This window comes from Podarcis melisellensis, assembly GCF_964234715.1.
Source record: "Podarcis melisellensis genome assembly, chromosome: 9".
NCBI lineage: Eukaryota > Metazoa > Chordata > Lepidosauria > Squamata > Lacertidae > Podarcis > Podarcis melisellensis.
Window position 1 is genome coordinate 44,505,853 of NC_138541.1, and position 13,561 is coordinate 44,519,413.

Consider the following 13,561-nt stretch of genomic DNA (forward strand, 5'->3'; position numbering starts at 1 on the left):
GAGCAGAGATGTGGCAGATAGAGGTAATGGTACTGTGTCAAAGTACTACCCATCCTAGTGATTGTTATCTACAGACAAAATGTCATCACAGTAACCGAGTTGGCCATAGCTCAGGCAAACACACAGTTCCTCTTCTGATCTCCTATTCTCCAACGAAATACTAGGAATTAAATAACACCCCCCCAAAAAAAAAAATCTATGAAAGAGCTGTCCTCATGCAGATACTCATAATTCACACGTTGTCTGCCTGGAGGAACACAAGGGTGCAATAGGAGTGTGACTGCAGCCTTGGAACTTGTCTCCATTCAGAAACCATCCACCATTAGTGTGGAAAGGAAAAACCCCACAGCCATTCTGTAATAATAGTGAGATGTGGGCTAAATTCACTCTTTAAAATGTTGGATGAAACACCAACTAAATGGTAAGTGAGGAAAGGCCCATAGATTGCAACCCTCTCAACACAAGAACTTTTAAAGTGCCAGGCACACTGATGGTGATATAAAATTATAAATACTAATTAATAATGATAATAAAACCAGGCATACATAAAATCTAGAGTAGGTAACTGGCACTTGATGGACCTACCATGAAAGCCCTAGCTTTTTAGGTAGTTCAGAATGTCAGCTTTCAGAAACTTTCTATGCCCTTGTACTTAATATACGATGGCAAATATTTCCAGTATGGTTCTTGGAACAAACAAACAAACAATGCATAACTCCTTGAGTGAACTTCTTTAAAGAATCTTCATTGCCACATTATTTTTGACCTTCACCCCCTTCATTCCTATTCTGTAAAAGCAGAACTGTGCGATCAAAACAAGGAAATAAGAGGCCAGTCAGAATAGGAATGTCCATCACCTCATAGCTTTTACCCACTTGTGGCTCTCTTTTATGTTTTAGTTTACTAAAATCTTCTACATCTCCTTTCATTTTGAAAAGAAATACTGAGGTGATTCACCAACAAAACAACAACAAATACCACAATAAAACTACCTCAATAAAGTTAAAATACCAATCTCAGTAACCAGGAATGCCGAGAACCAGTCAGGGGAATTCCTAGGTAAACAGATAAGCAGATAAGCTTTCAGTCATCAGTGGAAAAGTCCCACAGTCAGAGCTCACCTGATTTCCACAGGGAAATCATTCCACAGTGTGGATGACAAATTCTTTTTTAAAACTCTATTAGTATAGTCAGTATTCCTCGTTTTCATGGCCATAACATAATTAAAGTAGCAGCCCTAGTTTTATCACTCTTGTACTATTTGTGATCAAGTTTGCAACCCATCGCGTTTTTCCCCTCACAAGCAGTCAGAAAATGTAGGTTGACAACACTGTGTTTGGCTATAATCTACAAGGTGGCAATTATAAAGCATAAAAAATGACTTTCCACCACTTGCAACACACTTTCTACAGCTGTAAATAATTTCTTCTTGGGTTGCATTGTGAGGACTACTTGAAAGGACAGCTACATGACTATTTTAGCAATTATGAATAATGCCAAAGTGAATACAATTATTATTTTTAGCTAGAACATCGCTTCATCTGTTATGTGGACTATTCACAACTCTAGATTCCTGAATCATTTTTAATTTCAAAAGTAGCTTTGCATCCCTCTACTATAGATAATTGTATCACTTTGGAAAGGTGGAGCAGCTTTCCAGAATTATTTCTACAATATATTTCCAAGACTCTTGTTAAAGCTCCAAAGAATGTTTCTGGTAGCAATATTTTTGTAAACTACTTTAGCTGTAATGTTTTTAGCATGACACAAGACTTTTTTGTGTGTCTTTTAATAAAATCTGGATTTATTTCCAATTAAATAAAATGAAAATTGGGTGAGATTCGTATTCTAGAGTGGGTCTGATTCCGTACACATCTGCCCAAGGAGATGTGGACCAGGTGAACCTGCTCTGGAATGCAAATAACAGAACTCAATTGAAAACTTAAAAATAGGGTAGTTCAGTTCTTGATTATCATATATTGACTTAAAATATGATATATGATTGAGAAATATGAGGTATGAATATTCACACTCGCACACCTATGCTTCTCCCTTCACAGCATAAGCAACCAAACCAGGAAGCCTCTAATTTAGGGATGGGGAAGCTGTGGTCCTCCAGATGTTGTTTGATTCCATTTCCCATGAGCTTTGGTCCTGTTTTGGCTGGGGTTGTTGGGAGTTGTACAACAACATCTGGCTGATCGAAGGTTCTTTATTCCTGCTCTAATTAAATCATTTCCAGTTTTCTCTGCAATGCAAAACTGGTTGCCAGGTTCAGAACAGGCCACATTTTGAAGTTGGTTTAATATCATGACTTGCTCTGAAGCTGGTAAAGCCAATGACTTTATTGGAGAGTTTCAGTTTTATTATGTATAATCAGTTTGGAAATAAAAGAACAAAGAGCATCATAAAACTAGTCTGAGAATAATCAAAGCAATAAAAAACCCAGGTGTATTTACACCCTTATGATCAGTGATGTTATCTCACATAACATCACATTGTTTAAAACCATTTGATGATGGCAAATAGTTGACACTTGGAATTGAACTTAACCCAGTTGTAACTATGGCATCACATTGGTATCCATGGTGCCAGGAAACCAGCTGAGCCCAACTAAATTGTGCTCTATAATCCAATTGACCTTTGTGGAAGAAGGCACACTGCGTCAGAAACTGCGTGGTTTAATGGATTTTGTAATGTGATGCAAGCAGCAATGCCCTTCTGATATTGGGAAGGAATTTTCATTTCTGTCTTTTGTAATACCTACAATCAGTGCCTATTTACCCCGAAGCAAATGATGAAAATACTTTTTATATCTTTATTCCAGGGTATACAGCAAACATGAATTCTGAACTGTACAATTTTGGATTAGAATGTTTTGTATCATGCTGTTGTCGCCCCTTTTAAGATAACATTTAACTGCTTTTTTAAAAGTATACATACAGTACATTCAGTCTCTGAGCAGTCAGTTACAGGTAGCTTCTGATCTCTCTTTAGGGAAGGAGGTTGAAAAGGCAGCTGTTTTAACACTTCAGGTATAACTTGGATGTTGCCTATGTTCTTTACTGAGACTGAAATTTTCATTTTGGCTGACAGTGCTCTGCCAGAGATCAATGAATGAAAAAGTATTGCTGCTTCTAGAGTAAGATCACCAGTTTTTCAGTGAACACCTCTGGCTGTTCCTTTAGCAGCAGCTTGATGTGCAGATATTGTCAGGTGATATTGTTTATCTCCGTGCTATGTAAAGCTTCATCTGCCGAGTTTGGCATATCAAGCTGTTAAGCCACAGGAGCAAGTTAGACTGTTTTTTTTCCTGGCCAATCTCTTTTCCAGAGACTGATGACGAAACGTGTCATTTAGTGTTATTGACTGCAATGCTTTTACAATATGGCTTCAGGCCCTGGACAGGACATCTTCTGTGTTCTTCTGTGCTCTTTACAGAAAGATATCTGTGGTTATGGCTCATCGCTATATGTCACTAGAATGTTTCCTATGCGGTTTCTGCAGATTCTGGGTTTCAGCAGACAGCTGATAATATTGGGGGACTGGCATCATTTGACCATGCGGCAACACTTCAGGGCCAGCCCACAAAGTTCTGGTGTTTGAAGCAAAACAAAAAGATGTCAGTACCAAATGAAGCTGCCCTGACGAATCTGAATCCTCCTGCCGAAGCTTAATCCACCGCCGCCACCGAAAAGGAAGCCAGAGAAGAGCAGGCAAAGGAGGAGAAGGTGGCAAGTGGTATGATGTGATTCTAGGGACCCGTATCTGCCACCCCTCATAACTGTCCCCCAGTCTATGGCCTGAGGTGACTGCCTCACCGCAGCTCATGGGCAGGCTGGCCCTGAGTGCTTTCTGTACCTTAGGGGTACCTTTGAATCTACAAAACCCTTAATGTTATGGGTACAACATAACAGAGGAGTTTATATCAAGTCAGCAGTGCTTTTTTTTCTAGAAAAATAGGTGCCAGTACTCACTATGGTTATAGTAAGTGCCACACTTTTTAACAGTAACAAAAAAAGGAGGCGTCGGTACGGTGTACCCTTGAGTACCCCCTGGGTGGGGAAGCACTGCAAGTCAGACAAATGGTCCATGTAGCTCATCAGTACAGTCTCACTGTGGGTGGTTCTCCAGGGTATTCTCAGCCCTAACTGAGAAGGGAATGGAAGATTTCAGGATCCCAAAGGACATACTCTACTGGGAGCTAGCTTCAGGCACTAAGCCCGTTGGCAGACCAACTCTGTGTTACAAAGATGTCTGCAAACATGACATGAAGACTGGCAACATCAACCCTCCATGTGGGAATCCCTTGCAGATGACCGCAGGGCTTGGAGACAGACAGACAGACAGGTTGTGTATCCACAGCAGTGACCAGAGGAAGAATGATCACTGGGAGGAGCGATGGGAAGAAAAAACGCCGTGGTGCATCTGCAGCGGCCCAGCCAGACACCTTCATCTGTCCCAGCTGCAACAAAACATGTCTCTCCCGTAACTGTCTCTACAGCCGCAGCAGGCGCTACAACTCCCAACAGTTTGACTTCACCCCCAAAGGCACACTCCTCCATTGTTTCCCAAGACAGACGGATGTCAACAGCCAATCTGGCAATGCCTGGGATTGAATCTGGAACCTTTTGCATGCTTCCCATTAAAGCTGTGACCTTTTCTCTAGCGTGTTTGGGATAATCTCAAGAACAACCCAAAGCATCCTCTTGCTGTATACCTGCAAGGTTCAGAGAACTTGGTGTGGTTTTTGTTTTGTTTTGTTTTGTTTTTTGGGCTATTCCTCTACTCTGATTTTTTCTTTTCTGGACACTTACCAAAGGTTTAGTCTTGGTGTCTTTCAGAAGTACTTCAACTATTTTGAGTAGCTTTAGATTGTTAAGGTTAAGCCAATAAAGAGGGTGGGACTTCAGTGCCTTTAATTGGTTTTAATCCAATATTTTTATATGCATGTTTTAAAATTTAGTTTCCTATCCCTAGGTTAGGGGATGGGGCAAACTCAAAAATGTGCAATGCAGTCCTGTATGTAGCTGGTCTAGAATAAATTATAAGGTGCTTATTTCCAGCCAAGACTGCAACCTTAATCTGATAATTTGGTTGGTCTTTATAATTAATTTTGACATTTGTATCATTGTACAGTGCTTCCAGCATCTTGAGTCTTCATAAAATACTTTCCAAATAATTTGGTCAGGTTTTTTTATGCAACACCACAAATTCCTGCATCCAGTTCCATTGCCCTATACACAGGCTATTATTTGCTCTCTGCTTTTAATCACATTAATCTTATGGAAAGGTGCTAAAATAGGCATCTTCATCATGTTGGTCTTAATACTTGTATTTTTTTTTACAATATATACATATTGGCAGGCACCACTGGGAAATAGAATCATGGCCTCATATGATGTCTGCCGCCTTGATGATAATCCAGTTTGTGGGTTAATCCTACTACTCATTTATCAGAAATAGCAAGTCCTCTGCACAGCTGTGTATTAGATTGGCAACACCATGATGATATCATCAAAGGTGGAATCTATTTTTATGAGATAACAGCATGGAATTGTGCTTTAATCTGAAGTCTCTGGTCCTTAAAGGTGTATTGTTCTATTGACCAGCCTTCCCCAAACTGGTATCCTCCAAGTGTTGTTAAACTGCAACTCTCACCCTTGTTGACTGTTAGCCATGTTATCTGGGGCAGATGGGAGTTGTAGTTCTAGACATCTGGAGGGCACCAAGTTGGGTTTGGTTGGATATACTTTAGTGAGGCTGCTTTTAGGGTAAATCATTTTAGTGACTGATACATGAACATAGGGAAACTGTTCAAAGCGTTCTCTAACACTGGGATGGGCATAATGCAGGCCGGTGAATCTACTTTGTTTTTGCTTTTCAACAGAACCGTGAGATCCTCCAACAGGGACAATGAGAAAAACAGTAGTCGGGGGGGGTGAGCCACATTTAAATTCTGACACATTTTATTACAGCCCAATAATTTGTTTTCATTACTAGAAATGAGCTCAGAATCCATTCTTACAAAAATCCACTTTTCTCCCGAGCTGAAAGGGAAAGTTGGGGACCCTTTTGTTACTGCTGATGCTTTGAAAAGGAAATAAATAAATCATAAATCTATTCCAAAGCATCCAGAGATCTGTCAGTAGATTGAGATCTACCTTTGGCCTCTTCTCTGTGAGAGTCCCGAAATATACACTGTGACTGTCTTCGTAGCAAATATGCATAGATCTTATTTAATAATGGCTTAACTGCAGCACTATTTATTTATTTAAAAGCATTTATAAACTACTTAATATTACAAAAAAAAACCCAACAACCACCCTCTAAGTTGGTGTACAGGGTCAAAAAAGGCAACACAGTATTTCTCTGGAAAGCAAAGCAGTTATTCCCCTATTCATTAAACTTATGCCATACATTTCCTTTCTGCCACTCTCTTCTCTTGGAAAAAAAAAATTATTGTGACACCTAAGAAAATATAATCTCCTTCCCGTGCCGCTGTAAGAACCTGTGGCAAAACTCTTTCAGACACTGCCATTTTAAAACGCACTAACACTACAAGACCCAGGCTGTTTCTTTCTCATGCTTGATTTATTAGAGATTTCTCTGTAATTTGTAATGGAAACAGACAAAAAGGCACCGTGGAAAAGAGACTATTGCTAAAGCAGCCTGCTACTATCTGGACAGGAGCCCCTCATGGAGACGTTTAAAACATTCCAAAATCCTGCCTTCCTCTAAGGCGACCCTGAGAGAGCTTTAGCAGACTGTGGCGAAGGAAGAGGAGCCCAGAAGAAATGAAAGACCATGACAGTATTCTCCCTTTTCCGCCCCCGCTTTCAAACATTGCTTTTTAGCAACTGACTGGTTGGATTCCCCGGGACCTTGGAGGGACTCTTATTGTGAAACTGCAAGAGCTAGAAAGCCTTAGTGAAGAATCACTGAGTCATGAAGTTGCTGTTCTCTCCTCTGACTAATCTGTATATATCATTGAGTACCTGCTCAACTCCACTTCAGTTCCCAAAGTGCTGGTATTACTGCTGCAGCTGGTCTGCCTTACCGCTTCATGGAGAGACGTTTCACATTGGTGTGAACTAGACGCAGGAAAGGTAAGATGAGAGGGTTTCTGTGTAGCAGTTCTGTGCGTTCCTTTTGTGTATCAGGTAAGTAAATATGCTGAACAGGGAAGCTGTAGGATGGCTGATTTAATGCAGTTACGTGCATAGAATCGTGTAACGTGATCTTGTATGTTAGCTAGTTGCACTGGGCTCTACTCTGGACCGATTCTTTCTGTGTATCTTCCTGTATTAGTTAATCTTTCTGTAATTGGAGACATGCTTTGGCAGCCCTGCTTTATTTGCAGTCTTTGGCATCACTTTAGTTTTTTCAAGTCCAGTTGGGATGCCAGTGTGGCAGCAGCTGTTTCAGTCTAGGTGCATGTGTGATTTCTCACACATAGGCAGGGGGTTTTTGGGGGGGGGGATGCAACTTTTTCTTTTTCCTTTTGCACTTTTAAGGAAGATTATTCTTTTCATTTTAAAGCAAAAATACCACTGGGGAAAGCAGAAAAGGTCAGGGTAAGCATACTTTCCAGCATAAACAAGTTTAAAAGTTTCAGTGAGGATAGTAAAATCCAAAACACAAAAAGGGATATGTGCAGTTTTGAATTGAGGCCAGTCTTCCATGATTTAACAAATATTGCAGAAGTGTTTTGTCAAGTAAGTGGCCCATAACCTCAAGGATTTTTTCTCTCATGCTTTTTCTCAAAGTGCAACAGGTCATTGGCAAACTCACGAAAGTTATGCAGGATCCTTTGGGCAGTGTCAACTTGTGTACTCATGCTGTTGGTTTGTTTTCATCAGATCTCTCAAACTGAGAGTTGAGAGAAATTGATGTTGGTGGTACTCTTACAATAGCTTTGTAAATTGCAGAGCAACTGCCCCGTGGATTCCTTCTTCCTTTCTGTCTGTCTGTCCATCTCGCTGACTGCTGTAGACATTTGTTTAAATGGTCAAACTGGACACAAAGTACATGAAAGTTTCCTGGCAGCAGGCACCTAATTAAGAAGAATGCTGGGCAAAGTAAAACTTGACTCCCCCACCCACCCTCCTTTTTAAAATATAATGATGTGTTTACAGAAACTTGGAAAGCAAAGAGATACATTGGTTTTCAAAAAGAAACCAGTGTCTGGTTTGGGAACGTTTATATCTGTATTAGATGAAGGAATATGAAAAACTCCACTCTAAAAATAGGAATGGGGATGTGTGTGTTTTAATTTAGAAGGCGTATGGATGAAGAAACAAATATTCTGTGTGTAGTGCTAGCTAGACCATGGTGTGGTTTAAATTAAGAAGCAAATTAAACTGTAGTATTGAGTGGGGAGGGGTCTCTCTTATGGACATTATGGGAATGATTGCAGTACTATCATCTAACAAAGAATGCCTAGGAGCACACGCACACACACATTGCTGCATGATTTATGGATGGGGAGATGGGGAGGAGAATTGTGCTGTGTGTCTTACTGGCGTTTGGTCTTCCCTGATGGCCTCTGGGCAGATGAAAGAGCCTGTGATTAACTAGACAGATGCTAACCATGAAATGAGTAGGATGAGTAACTGATAGTGTCTGTAATGTACTTCATAAGGAAACCTTTATCTTTTGGCAAATCTCTTGACCTCAAGAAACTTGCCTAAAAGTTTTACTGAGTCATTGGCAATTGATTCTAAGCACGGAATGACTAAGAAAGTGTCCCCTTTATGTCGGATTGCATGTAAGTTTTTATAACTCAGGGGTATGTTTTTTTTAGTGGCTGGAGTTGGCTTAGTGTGAAAGATAAGAGAGGATTTATTTAGTCCAGTGACTTATCAATACTTCAATTATTATGAGAATGGTTGTTAGATGAAGAAGGCATTAAAAGAAATGCAATTGAGTTGCATTCCAATGCAATGGTACAGTCCTATGCATGTCTACTCAGAAGTAAGCCCTTTTGAACTTACTCCCCCATGTTTGTATAGGATTGCAGCCTAGCCACACTTTAGTTCCATTGGAATAATGGGATCTTAAATTAGCCCATGACTAAAGCATAGCTAATTTAGTCTGGATCTAATCCACCTAGAAATGCATTGCAGTGCCATATGACCTGGTTGCCAGAAAGTTTCTGTGAGAAACAGGAAATATTGGTAGCCACTGCTGTGGAAACTAACATGAAATATTATCTCGCGGCTGTTGCTTTTATTTAAATCAAGAAATAAAACTTTCAGTTTGGTTTGCTAATGCAAAATAAATGGCTAGTTCTAAAATCATTACAGATGGAAACTGAAGATCTATGCAGACTTGCATCTACCAGTGAAGTTTGATTTAGAGTTTTCAGTAAATGCAACACTCAATTATTGAATTGGCATATTTATCACAAGATTATACATTTCAGCAGCCAATATGCTGAATGGTTTGATGGATAGCTTGTTCACTGTAGTGTTGGAAAAATCTAAAAGTGCAACCACATAAAAATGCATATTACATCTAAAGTGTGTGGAGAAAGTCGCACCAGCAGCAACTGGAAAAGTGAAAGCAGCATGGGTAATCCCCTACCCAGTGATGAGTATGCCATTCAGATGTCTGATCGGAAAGTTTGGATGTTTGGAGTCTTATGTTTATAAACTACTTTTATGGAGAGGACTACAATATTATTATTATTATTATTATTATTATTATTATTATTATTATTACCCCAGTAGAGAAGACCTTGTCCTGCATTGCCACCCAGATAGTGGAGCCCTGCAGAGCGAAGGCTCAGAGGAAAGTCTCAAACATATGGGGCTGGATGATCTTAAAAAGTATTGAGTATTCTAGATCATTTATGGAATTAATAAATGTACTGTATTTTTCCTTAGATGACTATATTTCCCCCCAAATTTTTTAAGTTTAAAATTGGGGGTCGTCTTATACACGGAATGATTAAAATATTTATTTCTTAATTTTAGGCTCAAAAAAAGAGGGGTTATCTTATATATGGAAAAATACAGTATGCACATTTTGGGAAGTGTCTTGTAGACTGTAGAAAGCTGAATAGGATAAGCAGAACAATAACAAATATTTGCTCATTTTTGTTTTTAAATGACTGTACCTTAAAGGGACGCGGGTGGCGCTGTGGGTTAAAGCCTCAGCGCCTAGGGCTTGCCGATCGAAAGGTCGGCGGTTCGAATCCCCGCGGCGGGGTGCGCTCCCGTTGTTCGGTCCCAGCGCCTGCCAACCTAGCAGTTCGAAAGCACCCTCGGGTGCAAGTAGATAAATAGGGACCGCTTTCTAGCGGGAAGGTAAACGGCGTTTCCGTGTGCAGCTCTGGCTTGCCAGAGCAGCGATGTCACGCTGGCCACGTGACCCGGAAGTGTCTTCGGACAGCGCTGGCCCCTGGCCTCTTGAGTGAGATGGGCGCACAACCCCAGAGTCTGGCAAGACTGGCCCGTACGGGCAGGGGTACCTTTACCTTTACCTTTACCTTAAAGATGTATAGTGGAACCTCGGTTTTCGAACGTCTCAGCTGCCGAAAGTGAATGCTTCCGTTTTCAAACGTGCCTCGGAAGTTGAATGGCTTCCAAGGCACATTTCTCAATTTTCACCATAGACTTTGCCGACAGCCCTTTGATCCTCAGTTTTCGAACGTTTCGGAAGTCGAATGGTCTTCCGGAACAGATTACATTTGAAAACTGAGATTCTACGGTACTTGCATGTGCACTGACAGACTGGTACATCACAAGTGAATTGTGCAAAATGGATATCAGTTGGACCTGCATTGCACCCAGAGACAAGCACCTGCTTCTCAGTTCAGCCTTTCAGCAGGCAACATTCATGGGAAATGGGCTGTACAGTTTCAAACTTCATCCATTATTTGTCCTGCGATTAAACAAAAGGACATCAAAGATTTACTAAGTCTTTCACTGGATTTCTACAACAGAAACATCCAACCAGTTTCATTTTACAGCCAAGATTACTGAATCAGTCCTCATCTGTTGCCTTATTCATATAGTGTCAGATGCATTTGAACTTTACATAGCTTAACTCCCTTTTTGAGGTATTTGCCTTCTCTGAAGAGATGGACGGTTGTATTGGACATACAGAACCCTGCATGTGAAAAATGCTTTACATTTAAGTTTGAATTGCACAGATGGTTGCCAAATTTTAATGTGTCTGTCCAGTGCAAACAAAAGCCCATGCACAGGCTTCCATCAGGCTTCAAGCTGGGAAATGCACTTGCAGTGAGGCAGGGCATGCAGGAATCACATGCATGCACACACTTCTGTATAGAGTACCAGGCCTGTCATTTACAGCACCACATATGCCCATCATGTCACAAAATAGCTCATGAGAGATAAGTTTACTGATATAAACCTTTCTAAGATTGTCTCTACAGTGGTACCTCAGATTAAGTACTTAATTCGTTCTGGAGGTCCATACTTAACCTGAAACTGTTCTTAACCTGAAATACCACTTTAGCTAATGGGGCCTCCTGCTGCTGCCGCCCCACCAGAGCCCGATTTCTGTTCTTATCCTGAAGCAAAGTTCTTAACCTGAAGCACTATTTCTGGGTTAGCGGAGTCTTTAACCTGAAGCGTATGTAACCTGGGGTGCCACTGTAAATCACTATTAGCCTTTGGATAAGGCTACCAGATCAGCAGTTCATTTAAAAAAGGTAAAGGACCCCTGACGGTTAAGTCCAGTCATGGACCACTCTGGGGTTGCGGCGCTCATTTCGCTTTACAGGCCGAGGGAGCCAGCGTTTGTCTGCAGACAGTTTTTCCGGGTCACGTGGCCAGCATGACTAAGCCGCTTCTGGCGCAACGGAACACCGAAACCAGAGCAGCACACAGAAACGCCATTTACCTTCCCGCCAGAGCGGTACCTCTTTATCTACTTGCACTTTTTTTGGTGTGCTTTCGAACTGCTAGGTTGGCAGGAGCTGGGACCAAGCAACGGGAGCTCACCCTGTCGCAGGGATTCAAACCCCTGAGCTTCTGATTGGCAAGCCCAAAAGGCTCAGTGGTTCAATTAGAACAAATCAATTGCTAGAGTTAGTACATGTGTTTTGATTTTGGGCCTCCAGAAACACACATGAAAGACAGGCTTTGGGCCCCAGCTGAGGATAGGCGCTAAACCTGCCCATGATAACATCAGTGTCTGGTCAAGTTGTGTTCTTACTCTCATCTATGTCCCAGAGTGCAGGTTCTTTGTTTTTGTTTAACTTGGGTCCTAACACTGAGAACAGAGAGTCCCTTTTACTTTATAATCCCACCCTCTTCATATTATCACACACACACACACACACACCCCGTTTTTGTGTGTGATGCAATTCTGGGAACTGTCTTTCATATTTTTAGATAAGGTGGATGTATAACTTTTGGTAATTCATGTGTGCTTCCTCCAAGAGATTTACCTTTTTACCTCTAAGCCAAGTATATTTTCTGTTTGCTTGGTTAGCAAGAGCTCTCTGCGTGTTTCCAAGCTGGGTTTTTAACTTCTGATGCTAAAGGCTGCACCTGGAACCTTACTGCATCAGCAGAACTATGACTCGTACCCTTGTTTTGGGACATTTTTCACTCTGATTGCGGTGGGGGGGGGACACTTTCAAGAGCCTAACTAGATGTGACTGATCTCTCAAAGGGTGGGGGTTTTGGGGGGAGGGGTGTTTGGCAGTACTAATTGAAGCTGCATGGTGATTTATGTTAGCTGTTGTGTTAGCAGATACAGTTAGCCATCTCTCTCACTTTACCCATTTACCAACACATTTAGTGTAACTGTATTGCATAGAATATTCTTCCAATTAAGAGCGCTCTCTCTCTCTCTCTCTCTCTCTCTCTCTCACACACACACACACACACACACACACACACTCTCTCTCTCTCTCTCTCTCTCTCTCACACACACACACACACACACACACACACACATATACACACACAATCTTGCTGTTTTTAAGTCACCCCCCTGAACCAACGCTATTATTTGTCTCATAGGGCAAAACATATATGCACCTATATCTTCTGCCCTTTAAGGCAAATAGCAGTTTTGGTGAAGCAAATTTGATTAGGGAGTTTTTCCCCTAATTGAACACTCTTTCCTACTGGTGACTTCATTGTGTACCAGGTCAGAGAACCCTTTTGAATGCAATGCAGTTGATTGTATAAAAGCTACTTGGCCGGGGGCTGGCATCGTCTTTAAAATTGGGGACACTGTTTGGAATGTGGATATTAATCTGCCTGTAGTTGTACCACCTACACAGGTCTAAGATGCCAGAAAACACCAGTATCTCTCGTGTGTGGGTGTGTGTTTGTACTCATGGCCTTTCCTTCACTGTGTGTTGAAAACTGTGCAGTAACTGATGGGCTAATAAGGAAACATCTGATCAGGGAATGAGTCCAACAATGCGTTCCAAATAGGGAAAGGGAACCCATTTATTGAGGAAACCAATTTATTATGGGAAATCACTGCTGTGCTTAAAAAGAAATTCCTTTCTTTTATGAAATATGTGTTCTGGGAAGTCATACCAATGCAGAGGGCATTTAAGAGC

The 13,561-nt window shown here is 41.2% G+C and overlaps 1 protein-coding gene across 5 annotated transcripts in view; it reads left to right on the forward strand.

The window, feature by feature from the left end:
• The window catches only part of PALLD (palladin, cytoskeletal associated protein), a 231,866-nt gene that overhangs the window by 154,610 nt on the left and 63,695 nt on the right, over positions 1–13,561 (forward strand). The window contains exon 1 of one of the 5 annotated variants that reach the window (XM_081925903.1): positions 6,745–7,109. The exons of the other annotated variants lie outside the window; for them this stretch is intronic. The gene's annotated coding sequence lies outside the window, so the exon portion shown is untranslated. Of the gene's footprint in view, positions 1–6,744; positions 7,110–13,561 lie in introns of those variants that run through there. 5 annotated transcript variants of the gene reach the window in all.